Below are 19,074 nucleotides of genomic sequence, written 5' to 3' on the forward strand. Positions count from 1 at the left end.
AATCGAATAACATACAGTGTGTAAAAATCTTTAAAGTTCACGTCTATGATCAGTCTTTAAAGTTCACACGATCAAGCTTTAAATTTCAGCTTTCAGATTATTTTCAGATATTTTTATATGATTTTCTATGTAAATTATATGAGGTCCTTTGCATTCACATTTCTGCCCTGTGCAGGTATATGTAATAAACACCTTTCTTAAAAGCAGTTCTAAATACATGTTTTCTTGTCTTATTTTCCCACTAATGTTCTACCTTATTCTCTATATCTTGTATATATTTAGTCATCACTTTTCTATTAAAGATTATAGAATGTGTATATATTTCTTAACTTACTGATACTGCTGTTTTATTAATCTTGCATATTAAATATTTCATTCTTTATACATTTGCATATTATTCATAAGATGTTTACTGTTAATTACAGTATTGTAATCAGTCTTGACTATAGATGTTTACTGTTATTAATTACAGTATTATAACCAGTCTTGACTATATAAAATAATTCCTGATTGTTTAATTTGAATGTGTTTTTAGCTATTGTATACTGCTGTTCTGATGTAAGCTTTACGTCATGACATCAGAATTCAGCATGTGAAAATGACAACTCACAGCACATAGCAGCTGTTAATTTCCTCTGTAAGTTTCTTATTTTTCTTATTCTTTTAAGTTGTTCTAAACTGTAACAAACTTCAAACTTTGCTTCTTTCCATTAACATGTAAAGTGAGAATTAACACTACAACATAAGTTATAAACATTCAGCAAAATGTAAGCAAATGATATGCTAGCAACAGCTCAATATAAAACATTAGTATAGCTTTTGTTATACCAATTCTTCACTTCTAAGGAAAGAAAAAAAGATGCTATTTTGAGTAGATTTCTCTCGTACATACTAGAAAAAAGAAAGAAAATGAAAGTTCCTTTCTGTTTTCACAGACATCAGTAATGAACTTTAACCCAAATTTTCTTCAAACAGCTCAAGCCGGGAAGAAGGCAGCATTCTGGCACAAATGGAACATTCTTTTGTTCTCAAGCTTTCTTTGTTCTTGCTTCATAAATGACCTACGAAGGGAATGTGTTGCACAGGAGAAAGAAAACAAAATCTCCAGCACTGTAACACTTCTAATTAGCATATTACTTGGATCTGACATTCACTTAACCCAGCGATGCACATATTAACCAAAGATGAACAAATAAAATTATTAATTATATAATCTTAAAATTACCAATTCTATTGCTTATAATTTAATGACATTCTCTTACAGGAAGTATTTGTTTAACATTTAAAAATATACTTATATGTTTAGCTAAATAAAATATATTGAGTATTTCACTATAAATATAAGTAAAACAGTAAACATAACCATTTATATTCCTCATCATGAAAAATGTTTTAGCTTAAAATATAAATACATACTTGCATATGTTTTGAAGCTTAAACTCAAATACAAACTTTTTACTTAAAGAGCAAATCTATTGTTTCAGAAAATAGAAGTCCTGTAATCAGAGATTAAAAGTCACTTATTTTTAAGCTTTTTAATTTTAGAAGCAGTTTTCCCAGAATTCAGTTAACACTGTCCCTTGAGGATATACTGTTCTTCAGTGTTAAGGATTTTATTGCTAACAAAAGTGGATGCATTTTCCAGCATGTTAAAAATGTGGTTTCTTCAGAAAGAAATAATTTGATGCTTGCGGGAAACACCAAAGTGGCTTTAATATTCTTTAAGTTCCTTGATCAGTGGTAAACAGGACTTTCTTTTACTCATTACTGTAGTTGGAGTAATCATTGTCAAATCTGACTACATGTTCACCTATGTTAATAGGTAGGCTGGACTATGCTGTTTTTAATATTTGATCTTTTTCCTAAGCTAGACATGAACTTCACTATAATTGAACATGGTGGTGAATTTTCCTTCTTCAAAGGTGCTCAGGTATCTGTGTGCCTTTTAAATTCCAAAAGCTAAAGTTTCAGGTATATTCAATGTTTTATGTAACCAGGCTGTTAAGAAGTTTATTAAATTGTCTCCCTCATACTTTTTAGGTATACCATAAACTCTAATGTTATTTCATCTCAGCCTATTTTCTAAGTCATCCACTTTTTCTATGACCCAGTTATTTTATTTTAAAAGAAATTTAGTCTGAGACTCATCTTCAGTTATTCTTCCTTTGTGATAATTTAAAGCTTCTTCCATAATGCTGATTTGTGCACTTTGTTTCATAAGAATTTCTGAATGTTCCATCTTCTTTCTTTTCTCCTCTTTGAAACTTTCTAGTTTGTCTATTTTAAGTAATACAACCTGCATACTAGATATTAGTTATTGTAAGTCTTTTTAACACAAGAATCCTTAGTACCATTTCTTGAGTGACTCGTATTTACGTCTCTTCCCTCTTAACCAAGCAGTTGAAATTCTGACAGAAAAATGACAGCTTTTGAAGAACTTGAAGCTGTAAATATTTTGAATGTTAGTGAATAAAATTGGCTAACAAGTATCTCTAAATTTAAATTTTTTGAGTGTATTTTCTGGCAGAGAAAAGTTTTCAGTCACAGAGCTTTCACCAGCTTCTGCTTTCAATTAGCCATCTTGGCCACACCTCTCAATGGGTATTTTTTTTAAGTTATTTATTTAATGACTTGGGGTTATCCTTTGCTTATTTTACATTTTTTTGTTCATGATTAACTTTGTAAGATTTGATCTTGTTCTTTATGTCTTTATTATCCCACCTGATACTGATTTTAGAATGCTGACATTTTGTTTTTTTTTCAGGGCTTTTTCCATTTGTTGTAAAATTTATGTCAGAGTTCATCAGATGGGTTTGTTTCCAACCTTGACATTTCATTTGTGGAAAAAAAGAACATAGACCTCTGTAGGAGTTGAGATGGGAGCATAAACCTTGGATATATAAAGATGTAATTGCTTTTGGATCATCGAGGGATGCAGGATTATTGAACTGTCTCAAGTCAGCAATGCCCACAAGGAAGTTGGCCTTGAAGAAGTCTTTAAAGAAACATTGGGTTGGACTGCAACCTGTGCTGTGGCAGTTTGGTAAATGTTATAGCACAATAGTATGATCTGACCGTTGAGAGTTGACAGTGGGTGGGTAGCAGGCGGGCTATGTTGGTGAGGACAAGATTTGAGTATGGTGCTTTTAATAGTGGATGTACTCTTTCATCTGAGCATTTGCATTACTAAAGTCAAGGAGGTGTTGTACTTGTTTGATGAGGTGTAAGTGTGCCAATAATGGAGTGTTAGTTATAGTCCCCTAGAATAATGGTGTTTGGGTTAATGGGGAGGGATTCTATTTTATTAATATATGCTTTGTGATGTATGGGTGTCATGGATGGGGTTCTGTAGGTGGCCAATGTGTTATGAGTTTTTGTTGACAGATACTGGGATATGAAGGAGTTAAAGGTTATTGTCGTGCTGGATTAGTCTAGAAGTGATGGCATTTTGGATAAAGACTGACACATCACCACTAGCATTACTGCTATGTACACTTGTGGGACTAAACGGGCGGTAGGCAGTGAAAGCTAGTTAAGGAGGAATTATTGTCACTGCACTCATAACAAAATTTCTATGACAATACAAATATCTTAATTTCTACACTGTCAAGAATGCCTCAGGAGAAGGCATTTTCTTATCTGGGCTGCCAAATCTGAGTAATGCTTCTTTCATCTTTGCCTGATTCTAATTTGTATTTCCTAGTTTGACAGCCTGAGTACGTTTAAAAAGGTATGTTGGGTTAAAGAATGTCATTACCAGTATGCAAAGTCCCTAGGGAGATTGCTGCAGGCCATCCCTGGTGATGCAAGTGGAACTGTCTTCTGTCTCACTCCATGCTGACCTATCGGTTCTTACATAGCAGATTACGTTCCTTTTCACTGCAAATACAATGCCAAATTTAGAAACAAACTTGTGTGATGGAATTTAGTCATAAACCCACAATACAACAGCTATAAAAAAGCTCACAGCTCTAAAAGAAAAGAACAAAATCGCATTATGTTGGAATCCCCCTCAGACAGGTAAATGAAGAAGTGACAAGGTCAAGCATTGGACACACACTGAATGATACTAGTAACAGAAAAGGTTGGCTTCCAGTAGCAAAGATAAGAGAAGATCTTTTTTGGATACAGCACTTTATCACATTTAAAGGATGAATCACAGACATAATACTGTTAGTCTTCCTTTCCTTATATTGCTGCCTCATTCTTTGTAATGGTGGAATACTGCTCAAGACTAGGTTCCTTTCAACATTAGGGACCTATTCAGAGATCCATCATGTCCTCCTCCATATAGTGTAAGGGGGTGTTTTACTAGTCATTCACACCCACATAAACATTGACCATGCCATATTCATACTTGGGATTAAGGGACTTGCATGCCATAGTTTGTTTGTTTGTTTGTGTCTTTCGGCTTTTCCCGGTTAGGGGTCGCCACAGTGGAACTCCGGTCCGCTAATGATTGGCAGTAGATTTTTACGTACTGGTTTGCCGGGCCTAACGCACAACCTTCAACGAAGGAACGCTCATTCACGCATGTCGCTACACAGAAGACGCTATAACTGAGAATCGAACGGGCAACGTCTAACTGTGAGGTGACAATGCTACCGCAGCACCACCACCACAGTCCTTGCATGCCGTAGTGATATGTCAAATTCTAGCACATAAATGGTTGTATGTTATCCTGTTGTTGCTCAGACTTCTGAATAGTAAATTAATGCAGTGCACTATAAAGTCACCTATAACACTACATTGTCTTGATGAGTGAACTTCTTTTGTAGCCTATAGGGCCTGGCTAAACCAAGCTAGTTTTAAAAGAATGCATCAGCAGTTGTGCTAATTCATGTGGTGGAGCATATAGACCATGGCTAAAAATGTGGTCATGAACTGGAGATTTATTAATTTACAAAGACTTCAGAATGGATAATACTTCAATAGTATTTAGCAGTTGGTTATTGGTGGCCTGATTCAAACTACTGGTCTCTGTAGTGCTTGCAGGGTTACAAAAAGTACCTCTTCATTGATGAATATGAAGGGCTAATTTATCATCAGCTGTGAATGTTGCAGTGTTTTCCAGGTTCCATGGTGTCTGTGATTCATTCTTTAAATGTGCTAACATGCTGTATCCAAACAAGATCTTCTCTTGTCTTTGCTATATAAGCCAAGTTTTTCTCCATGTTTTACTTTAAGTTGCCTGCATTTTTTTCACCCACTGCTTTTGTATTTTCAGTAACTTTAAATCCATAATCTTTATTTGTGGATTTTAAAAGACTGTATCTTCTCCTTGATTTGAGATGTTCTCTGAGTATTTTGATACTGCTAGTTCCAGTAATTGACCAGTTCTTGACCTTATATTGTTATGTGCAATATTATCAACTGATAAGGGTTAACAGAATTCACTGGATATCAACTTAGAGTGAATGAATGGAGTGTTCATTTGCAGTTAAAGCTGGAAAAAGAATGTGAAGGTGAAGTCAAAATGTTGGCTGTTTAGAGACCTTGAGTATATTTCTGCTCCTGGTAGGTCTATCAGTAACCTGGGCTTGTTTGTTTTTCTTTAAGTAGTGAAAAATATATTTTGCTATATTGTAGTTCACCTCATTTTGTCAGGTTATTCTAGACAAGCTGAATAGAAAACACCAAAAAGCTTGCCCCCATCTGCAGTACAATATTTTTATACATCTTTACTTTGTATCATTTATTAAACCTGAATATAAAAATTAAACATTAAGATTCATATCTAAATTCATGCCATTAGGTTGCAAGGTTCTATAATTAATAGTAAATCTAGTTTCCATTTGTAATAACCTATGTCCAAAATCATTGTTAGCTGACATCTTCCTTGTCAGTGTCTTAAAGTAAATTCTTAAGAGTTTAGCCCTGGCTACTTTGAAAAAAATTGCTACCCTGCCTAGACCTTTTCATTCTAATCTGTGTGGGGCTTGGCTAGGTCAATCCTCAGCATATGTTTATTTCATTTATATATTTTTATTTAAATTTATACACCAGAGTAAAATACGTATAGTAGTTTGACCAACCGCAGGCTCAGCCAGGATTACTCACAGAATAATAACATCAGAAATGTTCATTTTACTATCATAAAAAATCCAAGACATCAAAACATATGTTGTTGTGTATATTACAGAAGTCATTGCTATACTGATCACTCCTTAGCATCTTCAGGACAAGAGCATATCACTAAGCAAGAATAAGGGAAGACCACGCCTTGCCCAAATCACCTTTGTTTTCTGGGCCTTTGTTAGGGTAGAGCATGCTTTCTCTGTGAGTATCTAAATTGAAGGGAAGTGCCCTGACATGTTTTCAAGACTTTCTTGCTCACAGGTTCCTCTCTTCCTTCCTGTTATAAATTCTGCAAGTGAATCAGCCTGTATGATTATGTAAAAACTCCCTAGCATAGATTATAGATGGTATAAGAAGTACAAGTTCCCTTCTGTGCAATGGCTTTTTTTTCTTTGTGAGGGATTGGGCAGCACTTTATGGTATCCTCCACAGCTACTGCAGCAACAAGAAGCAGCTCATTGACATGCTCATGGATAAAAAATCAAAATACTCCCATGGGGAGGTGCAAAATGGTATATATACTTATTGTAGGCCTTCACATTTTCAGCCAGAATAGGTACATCACTAGGCACTGGGGATGTCTCAGAAAAATAATAAATCGCACTGAACAATTGTTGAAAAACATTTGAAATCTTGAGCATTAGAACCTAGACAGTTGTAGTAAAACATGATTGCAGTCGCTGAGGTTGATCTTTGACATTATAAACTTTTGTTGTATGAAAAAACATTTGGAATCGCAGTGTAGAGAAGCACATGACTACATCTTTCTACTTCAGAATGATGTAGAACATTATGCACAGAATGCCTCCTTCACTGACAGCAGTTTATTTGGAAAGCAAGTCAAAAGGATGCTGGTCTCATGGCAGGAGGACAATTCAGCTCTTTCTCTCTTGTACTAATTTTTTTTATCTGAAATGCCAGTGAAAAATGCCCATAAAACAACCTATAAGAGAAGTAGAAAACAGCCTCACAAACCTTTTGGCCAGTCAAAAACAATATCTTTCCTCCAGGTTAAGCTCATTCAAGGCTGTAGCACCTTTTTTGCACACTTCAGCACCCTTAGTTTCTTATGGCATCCAGACATTTTTTGGGTCTGGCTTCATTAACTAACTGACTTACCAATTAATAATTGAGAGTTTTAGAAAGGGTAGTCCATAACTAATAAATTGACACTAAGATTGTTAATCTAGGATATAACACAATAGAGAAATTAATCACCATTTACCCATTGGTATTCATATTTGCAGTCTTATTTTCATAACTGAGAGATCTACATTTTATTGAGGGGTATAGTATGAAATGTGTTGGTGGGAGACCAAAAAAAAAAAAAAACTATTCAATTTTCATGTATGGTACACTATAGTGGAGATGCGGCTAGATACTTGCACCATAATTTGCACATCTTGAAAGATAGCCATTGTTGTTTATATTGGTGGCGATACAATGAATAATTTTATACTTTATATGAGTATGTCAGTAACCAACTGCTGTGAGACTGAATTTCTTGTTGTCATATGAAAGCTCATGTATGACTAACAAAAGTGTTCTGAGAATTTGTCTAGTTTTTACAGTTTTCACGATATGATAACTTGTTTGTGAAACTTCAGAGAAAATATTACACTGAGTTTATGCGCATTATAATATTAATGAAGAAACTTTGAATATATTATACTTCCACGGTGGTGCAGCGGTAGCGTTGTTGCCTCACAGCAAGAGGTTCTCCCGTTCGATTCTCTGCTTGGGTTTGGGAGTGCCTTCTGTGTGGAGTCTGCGTGTCCTCCCCGCAGTCGAGTGGGCGTTTGAAAGACATGCGTTGAATGGGCGTGCCTTCGTTGAAGGTTGGGCATTGGGCTGGCAACTCAACACCATAAAAACCAACTGACAATCATTAATGGACTGGAGTTCCGCTGTGGCGACCCCTAACCGAGAAAAGCTGAAAGACAAACAATTGCCTCTGTAAAGGACATTTTATCTAACTTTGATGCTTGTAACATTTTAATAGCTTTTATTCTTCACAAAATAATTGCATTTGTTTAGCTTATGCTTTTTAACATGATTTTTTGAAAACATGTGCAGTGTAAGGATATGTGTAGTCTGCTAGAGGTGTGGCTTTCCACAGCGCAGAGGTGTTAGTGTGTTAAATTAAACAAATTAGAGAATTTGCGTCTTTCGGCTTTTCCCGGTTAGGGGACGTCACAGCGGAACTCCGGTCTGCTAATGATTGGCAGTTGATTTTTACGTACCGGCTTGCCGGGCCTGACACACAACCTTCAACAAAGGTGCACCCATTCACGCATGCCTCCATGCAGAAGACGCTCTAGCTGAGAATCAAACCGGACAGTGTCTTACTGTGAGGCGACAACGCTACCGCAGTACCACCACCGCGGGTAATAAACAAATTAGAGAATAAGCTGCTTTAAAATGTAACTGTGTTTGAGAGCTCCGGACAGTTGCTGTCAAGCCTGCCAGCAATTTGGAATTTGTCACCTCATTGACTGCTGGAAGCTGTGAACAAGGGTGTCAGTGGATTTTCCTATATACCCAGACAAGTGCTGAGAAGAGAATACTTTGGTCATTTGCCGTCATGGTGAAGACCTTGCATAGCTATAATTTCCCTTTCTCTCCCCACTTCAGTCTGCAAATAGTTTGTTTTACTTTAGGTGTTCCAGGACTCTGGAAAGCAGAACAAATGCTCTCATTTATTTATCATTTGCATTAAGGAGAGTGCCTTTCTGTTGGAGATCCCCTTGAAGGTCATGTATTATGTTTGTGATGTGTAGCTAACCATTCTCAGAGGAACAGGATATTACATTTTGTGCTCAGTGCTATGTAACTAACCACTCTCGGTATCATAGGTAGGTACTAGGCTATCGGCCCAAGGGCCTATGTAAGCCTAGCCAACAAGGTTCCCTGGCTAACGCCACCCAAGAAAGTTATTTTCCTGTGCCACTGTCGAGCAGAGACACAGAAGTGATCCCCGGGGTGTATTTCCTATTTCCCATCCACTCATCAAGATATTTCTTGAAGAGTGCTAATGAAGAACTTTGCTTGACATAGATGGGTAGCCTGTTCCAGAGTATGGGAAGTCTCTGGGACAGGAATCTATTCCTCCAGCATGTCCTGTTTATTGTGGTGGCAAGGCTTAGGTCCCTGGAGCGTGTAGCTCGGAGGGATTGGGATTTCTTTAGGTTTAGCATGTCTAACAGCTCTGGGTTTGACATAGCTTTATATGTTAGGCAGAGATCACCTCAGAGTAGGCGATATGCTATGGAGTAAAGCTGGAGTTTTTTGAGGTGGCCAGTGTAGGACTTTTGTTTGAGGCCAATAATCCTCTTTGTGAGGTACTTCTGTGGCCTTTCCAGCTGCTGCAGATGTCTTGTGAGGTACATTCCAAAAGGGGCATTGTACTCTATAATGGGTCTAATGAGTGTCGAGTAGAGGGGAACAATGACCTCTTTTTTCCTGGATGAGAACCCTTTTATGATGAGGTGTGCCATGTAGAAGGACTTCCTGACTACTGTGGTGATGTGACTGTCAAAGGAGAGACTACTGTCCACCTGAGTCCCAAGGTCTCTTATCACACATTCGGTGTTAAGTAGATTGTTGCCTATGTGGTAGTTCATGGGTACAGAGTTTTTACCAAAGGGGATGACACTGCACTTTTTGGCATTGAGCTTGAGGCCATGGCTCTGACACCAGGCATCTGTCTCAGCAAAGCCCTTCTGTAGGATGTCCACATCATTTGGGGACTTGACTATGGCTCCTAGTTTGCAGTCATCTGCGAACTTCGTTAGCCAGAGGCCATCTGTGTTAGCCTGTACTTCAGAGAAGTAGATACCAAACAGGAGAGGTCCTAGGACGGAACTCTGTGATACTCCACTTGTCACTGCTTTGAGGTCAGATTTGGAGTCTGCAACTTTTACAGTGTGGGTGCTGTCAGTGAGCCAGTTGGCAACCCATCTTGTGATGTAGGGATTTATACCTAGATTAGTGAGTTTAGCTATAATTCCAGAATGGGGGATGGTGTCGAAAGCCTTGACAGGGTCAAGATAGGCTGTGTGAACCACCTTACCCTCGTCTACAGATTTGGTGACTGCCTCAAAGAAGTCGATCAGGTTCAGGAGGCATGATCTGCCTTTTACAAACTCGAACTGGGTGGGATCCAGAGTTTGGAGGTTATCAATGTCTTTGTTTATGAGTTGCATGATGATACATTCCATGGCCTTGCAGACCAGGCTCGTCAGACTAATAGGTTGATAGTTCCTGGGATCAGTGGTGGCTCCCCCTTTGTGGAGTGGGATAACTGTTGCATTCCGTGGGCACAAAGCCTGATGCAAGGCTATTATTGAACATGGTGCTTAAGTGGGGAGCCAGTTCGTGTAAAACGCAGCCTGTGATGTTGTCCGGTCCCATGGATGCTGTGTTTTTAGCGATAGAGAGTGCAGCTTTTACCTGCATAGTTGTGATTACAGGGACTCTGCATTCTTCCTATATAGATATGGGCCCTTTAGGGGGTGGGTAAAGTTAGCACTGAACCTATCTATCAGGATGTTGGTAATATCAGTTGGTTCTGTAATTTTTGTGCCGTTGTGCTGTAAGTCAGAGCAGATCTGGGTGTTGCCATCAAGATTCTTGATATAGCTATAGAATGCTTTGTGGTTGTTCTTAGAATTAGTGGTGGTTTTGTTTTCGTAGCTAGCTTTGGAGGATCTTATAAGGGATCTCAGCTTCTTGCTGAGGCTGACCAGGGAGCTCCTCTACTCATGGGATTTTACTCTCTTTTGCAACAGTTTCTTCCTTCTGTTGTACAGTTTGTTTATGGCAGGGGACCACCAGATCGGCTTCCTTTTTTTGGAGGATAGCATCTTGGTTCCGTTTGGGATAGCACGATCCATGCAGTCGTGTAAGTGCTTATAGAGTGCACTTGTGTAGGATTCGGCAGTTGTAACTGTATTGTCCCTCTGCATGGATGTCATGAAGTTCACCACTTCTGTCCTAAGAAGCATGAAGATGGCTTTGGAGACATTTTTTACTGTGGTTTCCTTAATGGGGGGGGGGGGGGGATGTGGCTATCAAGGGTGATTAGCTTATGGTTGGATTGGACCAACGAGGAGTTGATTTCAGGTGTGGATCACCGGTCACTCATGTTGGTAATGACTAGGTCTAGGATACTGTTGCCCCTTGTGGGGGTGTAGATAAATTGATCCAGGGCATTGGAGTTTATGAATTCCAGAAAGGGTTGAACTAAGCAGTTGGTACATGAGTAGTTTTCCCAGTTAATGGTGGGGTAGTTGAAGTCGCCCATTATTAGGGTGTTTGGTTGAACCCTAATATTTTCCAGTACATCAAGAAAAGAGGAGTGGGAATCCTGGGGCACGGTGGGGGATCTGTAGCAGGCTACAATTTGGATTGCAGTTTTGCCCAGAGTTAGTTGAACTTGGATAACCTCAGATACATTATGCTAAGCAACTAGCCTGGAGGTGTGGATATCCTTAATGAATGTGGATACACCTCCATCTTTGGTGTTTCAGTCCAGGTTACATGGCTGAAAAATGTGGTATGAGTTATAGCCTGGTAGTGCAGGGGTGCTCTCTGGAGCCTTGAACCAAGTCTCAGTCACTGCACAGATATCGATGTTCTCCATTTTAAGGAGTACCTTCGAGTGATTGCATTTTGAGATTTAGACTTCTAGCATTGAGCAGCATTACCCTCAGTTTTTGCTTGCCTGTTCCTGTTACAGTGGTGAATTTCTTATTTGAACCTTGCCTAAAAAGGCACTATAGGGGCAGCATGAGCCTTAGCCAGTATCCGGAATCCCAGGGGCGACAAGTGCAAGCCATCTGTGGCAAAGCATCATGGTCTGTCGACCATGTCATCCCAAGCAGACAGATACTGGATCCCCTTAGAATGACAACATCGGCTCCGACTTAGGTTCTGAGTCAACCAACTATCTCGGTGCCATCCTCTGCTTCTTCGGCACCAATAGTACTACCTGCATTGACCACTGCACCAACAACTACAATTATAATCATCAGGATATTAAGATGAGTTCCAGTACTTGGCAGAATTGTTGTACTGAAATGCAGAATGCCTAAACTTTCTGACTCCTTTAGCATTGCTGAGAAATGAAGTTTCTTGATCTGACGTTGTTAATCTTCATTCATTCCTTACTAATGGGTGTCAGTTCCATCCTCGGAACTGAGCTGGCCATTACAACAAGCTCACACCAGCCAGAAAATTCTCGAGCTAAGCTTTTACCCATAGTGCCCCTGTTTACCTCAGATTTCATTTGCCACATACAAAACAAGATGTGTCAGGCCAGGTTCTCAACTAAGTCACTAAATATTTTACTAATTTTCTTGTCTTCTAGCTTTATTACTTTGTTTTCTTCATTAAGCGTTATTGCACATTCCTATATATATTTTGTGTCCCTCTAGTTATCTTTCTGAAACTTTCTAGCAAGTTTTGGTACTCTTTGTACCATCGCTGGTACTTCCTTTTCTTTACCTGTATGGGTATTCCTATTACCATTGCTGGTAATTCCTTCTAAATCTTTGTAATTTTTCCTTTTAAAGGAACTATGGGTTTCAAACATTGCGATACATGTGGCAGAAAAATGTCTAATATAGATAACTCTTTATCTTGTGTTTATTGTTTAGGGGTGCCTTATCCGTCTAAGAAGCCCCATTGTCAGACCTGTAAAGATTTCAGCTCCCATAAACTTGTGGAGCGTAAAAACAAGTTAATGCTAGCAGGACTTCAGTTCCGAAATTGTCATATCTTTCAGCTCTGAGGCCTAAATCTGCAACCTTGGCTCCGACTTAGGTTCCTAGTCAACCAACTATCTCGGCGCTGTCCTCTGCTTCTTCGGCACCGATAGTACTACCTGCATTGACCATGGCACCAATAACTGCAATTTCAACTTTGACGCCGACCCACCTTTATGTGCCAACAATAGTTATCCAAGATCTGGTCACCTCCCCCCTCCCTGTACTTCATACTGGTCCTTTACCCTTGGTACAGAAAGGTGATATACTCCCTAGAACAAGGTACTCCCCCTTAGTGGACCCTTTTTATGATCAACAATATAGCCCCTTCTTAGGAAGTCGAACCTCACCTTCGAGGGATGTCCACGCATTCCTGTAAGAGTCTTTCTGAACTAGACATAGCGAGGCTAGTGGATTAGCTCTTAGTGGGCAGAGGAAGTTCAACTCCATCTAAACCCGGCCCTCCCATTCAGAGCCAAGTGTTCTGCCCCAAGGCCTCTACAATATTTTTCTCCTTCGACCTCCTTGCAGGTTTTGGAGCATTCATCACCGACACCATCCCCGGTTCCAGCTTTTTCGGCACTGTTGATAGATCTTACTATGGTGCCGGGGACTACCCTTTGGTTTATGTCATCTTCAGAGCCGGGCCTGATCGGGCCAAGATTGAACTGTTGGCACCATGTTTCCTGGTACGGAGTCACCTTTTCGTACATCTGACTCTGTTTTGGTAGCTTTAATAGAGCCATCTCCTTCCATGGCTTCCTCCCTGGTGGCGGGTCTTTTAGAGTGGGGTGTGACCCTGGTTCCAAGTTTGTCCTTTGCGGTTCCTGGCTCCCATCCCTCTTTGGGAAGACCTGCTTTCCAGGTGATGGAGAGGGCACTGGCCTCTGCAGGCTTTCAGTTGGTCCCACCGGCATCGTAGATTAGCCCCTTCCTTTCCTCTGAGCCACAGCTGTCACAGCCCTCTACTCATGGACACCGGGCTTAGGAGCTGTAAGACACCCTTCAACAAGGTTCCCCCTCTAATGCTCCCCTCGAAGAGGTTCCTCGCAAGAGATTGTGCAAGAGGAAGCACGTTGATTCCCCAGAGGAATCTTGATGTCCTTTGCAGACATCTTGGAGATCCTGAAGTAGCGGGGTGATTGGAAGTCCAGCACCCCTTCCTCTGAGGAGTCTGTGTTCTTGCAGGCTTTCCAGGCTCAGCCCTCTACCTCCTGGGTGACCCCACCTGTAGATGAGCTTGTCCAGCTCATCGTGCAGCGTGAGTGGAAGAGTGCCGATGCCATTGAACCTATCCCCCGTAGACCAGATAAAATTCTTTCACTACCGGAGGACAATCCACACTGGTCCAAGGGTCTTCCAGTGGATGCTATGGTTGTGGTGGCAGCCATGAAGAAAGAGCTCACCAAAGAGATCACTGCTGTCCATCCCCCTAACAGGGAGTCTCGGGTGATAGATTGGGGAAGCGGGTATTTTCTTCAGCAATCTTCGCTATTTGGTCCTTGAACTATCTGGCACATTTTACTCTGCTTCAGAGAGACATAATTTCAGAACTCTCAGAAACCCTTGCAGGAGCAGTCTCTGATGAGGTATGGGACAAAGTCACCTCACAGCTTGCTACCCTGGAGTCCATCTCAAATTTGTCTACAAGGTTGATTTCGCACTCAACCGAAGGGGCGGCAAGAGAAGCAGGTGCTGGCATTGCAACTAGATGCCATGCCTGGATTTGTCTGTGTTATTTCGCAGACCCTTTTAAGTCTTCCTTCTTAAATGCATAGACGTACATTTTTTGTACACCTTAACAACCCTATTCCTGGAATCAGAGGAGTGGAAAGATGTGTTAAAAAAATCCCAAGGTCCTTTCTGTGACACACGTGGCGAGTTTCCCCTTGGGGGGGGGGGTTCAACCGGAAGACACCCCTTCAGAGGCAGAGGGGGTCCGCGTAACCAGGAATCCTTTCTCAGGACAGCCTTAACATGGCTCCTGAAGTGCGGCCTGATTGCTTACCTGTGGAAGCAGTCGGGGGATGTTTCTTTCTGTACCACTTTGCCTAGCAAGAAATAACCACAGACTAATGACCAGAGGATATCACATCCCCTTCACTTTTTTCCCCAAGGCCTTTAAGGCACATTCCCGATGTTCCACCCGGTCAAAGGAAATTTACAGCTATAGAAATTTAAAAAGCTGCTTCAAAAAAGGGTCATCAAAACAAACAGTCCCTCCAGACCAAGCAGAATCCAGCTTTTACTCAAGGTTCTTTTTAGTGCCAAAGAAAATGGGGGACTGGAGGCCAATTCTGGACCTCAGCATTCTAAACAAATTTGTCAAACAAGCAAAGTTTGGATGGTCATGGTACAGTCTATACTCCCTTTCCTGGGAAAAGGCGATTGGATGTGCTCTGTAGACATTCAGGACACATATTACCACATAAAAATGGACAAACGCTCTGGAAGATTTCTCCACTTCTGGCTGTGAGCCAATCACTACCAATTTCAGCACTGCCCTTTGGCCTCTCTACAGCCCCCAGAGTGTTCACCAAATGCATGGCAGTGGTAACAGCTCACTTGAGACTACAAGGATTTTGGGTGTTTCCATATCTAGATATTTGACTACTCACCACCCCAACCAAGCATCAACAATTTTCAGCGATTCACTACACCCGGCAGCTTTTGAACCACCTAGGGATAATAGAGAACGAGGGCAGATGCAAGCTTACCCCATCTCAAAGACTGGAATTCATAGAGGCAGAGTTTGATACCTAGTCTTGTCGAGTCTACCTTCCCCTTCACAGATTACAGAGACTCATATTGCAGCTACAAGTGATAATCAAAACAAAGTACCAGCCCGAGCTGTTCTCCAGCTATTAGGGTCCATGGCAGCATCCAATACAATGGTCTTATTGGCAAGATTACACATGAGGCTTCTTCAGTGGCTATTGCTAACACAGTGGTCCCCCTTAGACCTACCCATGTCATTCCAGATCAGGATAACCAGTGTGTGCAAGCAAGACCTAATTTGGTGGATGGAGCCAGAACAGATTCTGTGGAGCTGACCTTTCTCCCCTCCTCAGCCCAAAGCCGTAGTGACCACGGACACCTCCCTGATTGGGTGGGGGGGCACTGTCAGGGAAAGACTGCCCAAGGCACTTGGTCATTCATGGACGCCAATTTGCATATCAGTGTTCTAGAACTGAGGGCAGTGCTTCTAGTGTTGCAAGCATTTCATTCTGTTCTCCCTTCAGGAATGATTGCCATCCAGTCCGGCAACATGTCAGTAGTCTGGTACATCAACAAACAAGGTGGAACCAGGTCCTACCCGTTATGTCGAGAAGCCATGAGAATCTGGCAATGGGCGATAGCTTCCAACCGCTTTCTGATTACAATGCACATTCCTGGGGATTCCAGTGTAATTGCAGACAAATTGAGCAGGTGCATCCTCCTGCCTCACGAGTGGTCCCTCAATCCTGTCATAGTGGTGAACTTGCTTCCACCTATTCGCATCCCCCACAAATCACAAATGCAGCAGCTACTTTGCCCTATTTCACCCGCAGGGGGAGTTCCCAAGGGGAGCTCTTCTACACGATTGGCCCATGGGACTTCTTTATGTTTATCTTCCCCTTCCTTGGATCCTGCAATTCTTGAAGAAGGATCTTCGGTTGAGAAGCAGAGTAATCTTCATTGCACCGTACTGGCCTCGACAAATTTGGTTTCTCTTCCTATGACCTCACTTAGTATATCAACCCTGGATTCTGGATCCAACTCCGGAATTGCTGTCGCATCCACAGGCTTTGACTCATCCGAATATATAGAGTCTCAAGCTGACAGCTTGGTTTCTCCACTTCCATTGATTGCCAGGCAAAACAACCTATCCTCCCCAATCCGACACATCCTTCTGGCTTCCCATAAACCAGCCACCAGAAATCTTTTATCTCAGTAAATGGAAACAGTTCATTACTTGGTCTTGTATAAAGGATATTAATCCTTTTTCAGCACCAATACCCATAATTTTAGATTATATATCTAATCTCCTTGAATCTGGAGCTGCAGCGTCTTGCATTTGAGTCCACCTTTCAGCAATCTCTAATTTCCATAAAAGTTTTCAAGGCTCCTTCTTAATGTCTCACTGGCTGTATAAAACCTTTTTAAAGGGTGTTGCACATATCAGGTCACCTTTTAAACAGCCAGTTGAGCCATGGAACTTGACCCTGGTACTGCAAACCTTAACCAGCTCCCCATTTCAATCTGCAGCCAATTGTGACTTAAAATTCAAGTCTTGGAAGACTTTGTGTTTGGTGACTATTACTTCAGCTAGATGGATCTCAGAATTGCAAGCTTTATGTACAAAATGTCTCTACCTGGTCTTCCATAGGGACAGATTATCACTTCAGACTAATCCCTCCTTTTTGCGTAAGGTTATTTCTGATCTAACTATTAACAAAACGATTGAGCTACCAGTCTTTTTCCCAAATTTTTCTAATAAGAGCGAGTATACTTTGCATTTGCTCAATATTCGCAGACAACTACATTTTTATCTTGACAGAACAAAATCCATACGGAAATCTGACCAACTGTTTATATCCCATTCTGGTCCAAAAAGTGGGAAAATCAGTATCCAAATTTACCTCGTCTAAATGGTTGAGAGATTGCATTTTCTTTGTATATCATAGTAACAAAGTCTCTATTCCATCTAAGATCAAAGCACATTCCACAAGATCAGTGGTAACTTCTGTGGCTTTCCATGCTAGGGCTTCCATGGATGACATTTGCACAGCAGCAACATGGGCCTCTCCTCATACCTTTATCATGCATTACGAATTGGATATGGTCTCCAGGAGGAGAGCCTCCTTTGGTTCAGTGGTGCTCAGGAGCATTCTTCCTTAAGGCTTTCCTGGAAACAAGGTAACTAGGGACTCATCAGTAAGGAATGAATGAAGATTAACAACATCAGATAAAGAAGTTATGTCTTACCATAAAGTTCAATCTGTGTTGTTGATCTGCATTCATTCATTACAACCCCCCCCCCCCCCACCATCCCCCTCCTAAAGACTCTCGGAGGTTCAGTTATGGTCCTTCCTATACTAAGGAAATTACTCAGAAAAAGCCTCCGCTTTTCTCCCTGTAATCTGTCCTGTCCTTACGTGCAAACTCAGTCTGAGGTAATGTGGAGAGGGGCACTGTGGGTAAAAGCTTAGCTCGAGAGTTTTCTGGCTGGAACAAGCTTGTTACAACGGCCGACTTGGTTTCGAGGACGGAACAGACACCCATCAGTAATGAATGAAGATCAAGAAAACAGATGGAACGTTATGGTAAGACACAACTTTTTTTTTCTGCCTGTGCTTTCATACTCCAATTTGTTTCCCATTAAGTTACTTTGTTTAATAAAATGAAGTAATTATTTTACAGCTTTCAATGTAAGCTACACTTTAAAGTGACATTATAAAGGGGGGGGGGGTTCATTGAGAAACCTTCCATTTAATTATGTGTTTAATAAACACTGTTAGTTTCTGACTAATTTTTAAAAGTTCTTGCAGAGTAGGAAACACGTAATCAGTGGTGCTTTCTTCAAAGAGGCTTTCATTCCTTTTATGATAAGCACATATTGTGTAGTAACTCATTATTGGAAATGAGAATTTGAGCTTTTATTCACACTGAAAATGTCTTTGTATTTTTTTCATTTGCCCCACCACCACCACCATTTTTCATTGCAGTGAAGGCAAAAGCAGATAAACATTTTTCAACTTCACCTGCCTTTTGCCTTCAGTGAAGGCAAAAACAGGTGAATTTGAAAAAGGGTAGCTCTCTCTTAAGGAGTTTGGCATTTTAGTTTATTCGTATTTGAACACCAGAAGTTAAGTGTGCTTATAGAAAGAGCTGCAAGTATATGTTCATAACTTATTAGAGATCAGGTCTGTGCGAATAAGTTTTCTAGGACTGGAGCTTTTAAGTACGTCACCCTTTGAGCCTTTTTGCTGTATAAATGTCCTTCCTTGAATCACTGTTGCATTGGATTGAAAGATCTTGGTGCCTCAAACTGTTTAATGTGAATAACTTTCAGTTCTTTTAATTTAGCCCAGGTTAAGACTTCAGACAAATCCCAAGTTCCTTCTTAAAGTTTCCACAGCGTTCATGCTGCATCAGGACCTGAACCTTGCCTGTCTTTTTCATATGCATTAATTGTTAACAGAGAGGATTGTCTTTACAATTTAAATGTTAGAAAGGTTGCAAAATG

At 40.6% G+C, this 19,074-nt stretch overlaps 1 protein-coding gene across 1 annotated transcript in view; it reads left to right on the forward strand.

The window, feature by feature from the left end:
- LRCH2 (leucine rich repeats and calponin homology domain containing 2) overlaps positions 1-19,074 on the forward strand; it is a 2,522,829-nt gene that overhangs the window by 2,335,827 nt on the left and 167,928 nt on the right. The gene's annotated exons all lie outside the window — the stretch shown is intronic.

Source organism: Protopterus annectens, chromosome 15.part0, assembly GCF_019279795.1.
Source record: "Protopterus annectens isolate FY-2018-M chromosome 15.part0, PAN1.0, whole genome shotgun sequence".
In the NCBI taxonomy this organism is placed as follows: Eukaryota; Metazoa; Chordata; order Ceratodontiformes; family Protopteridae; genus Protopterus; species Protopterus annectens.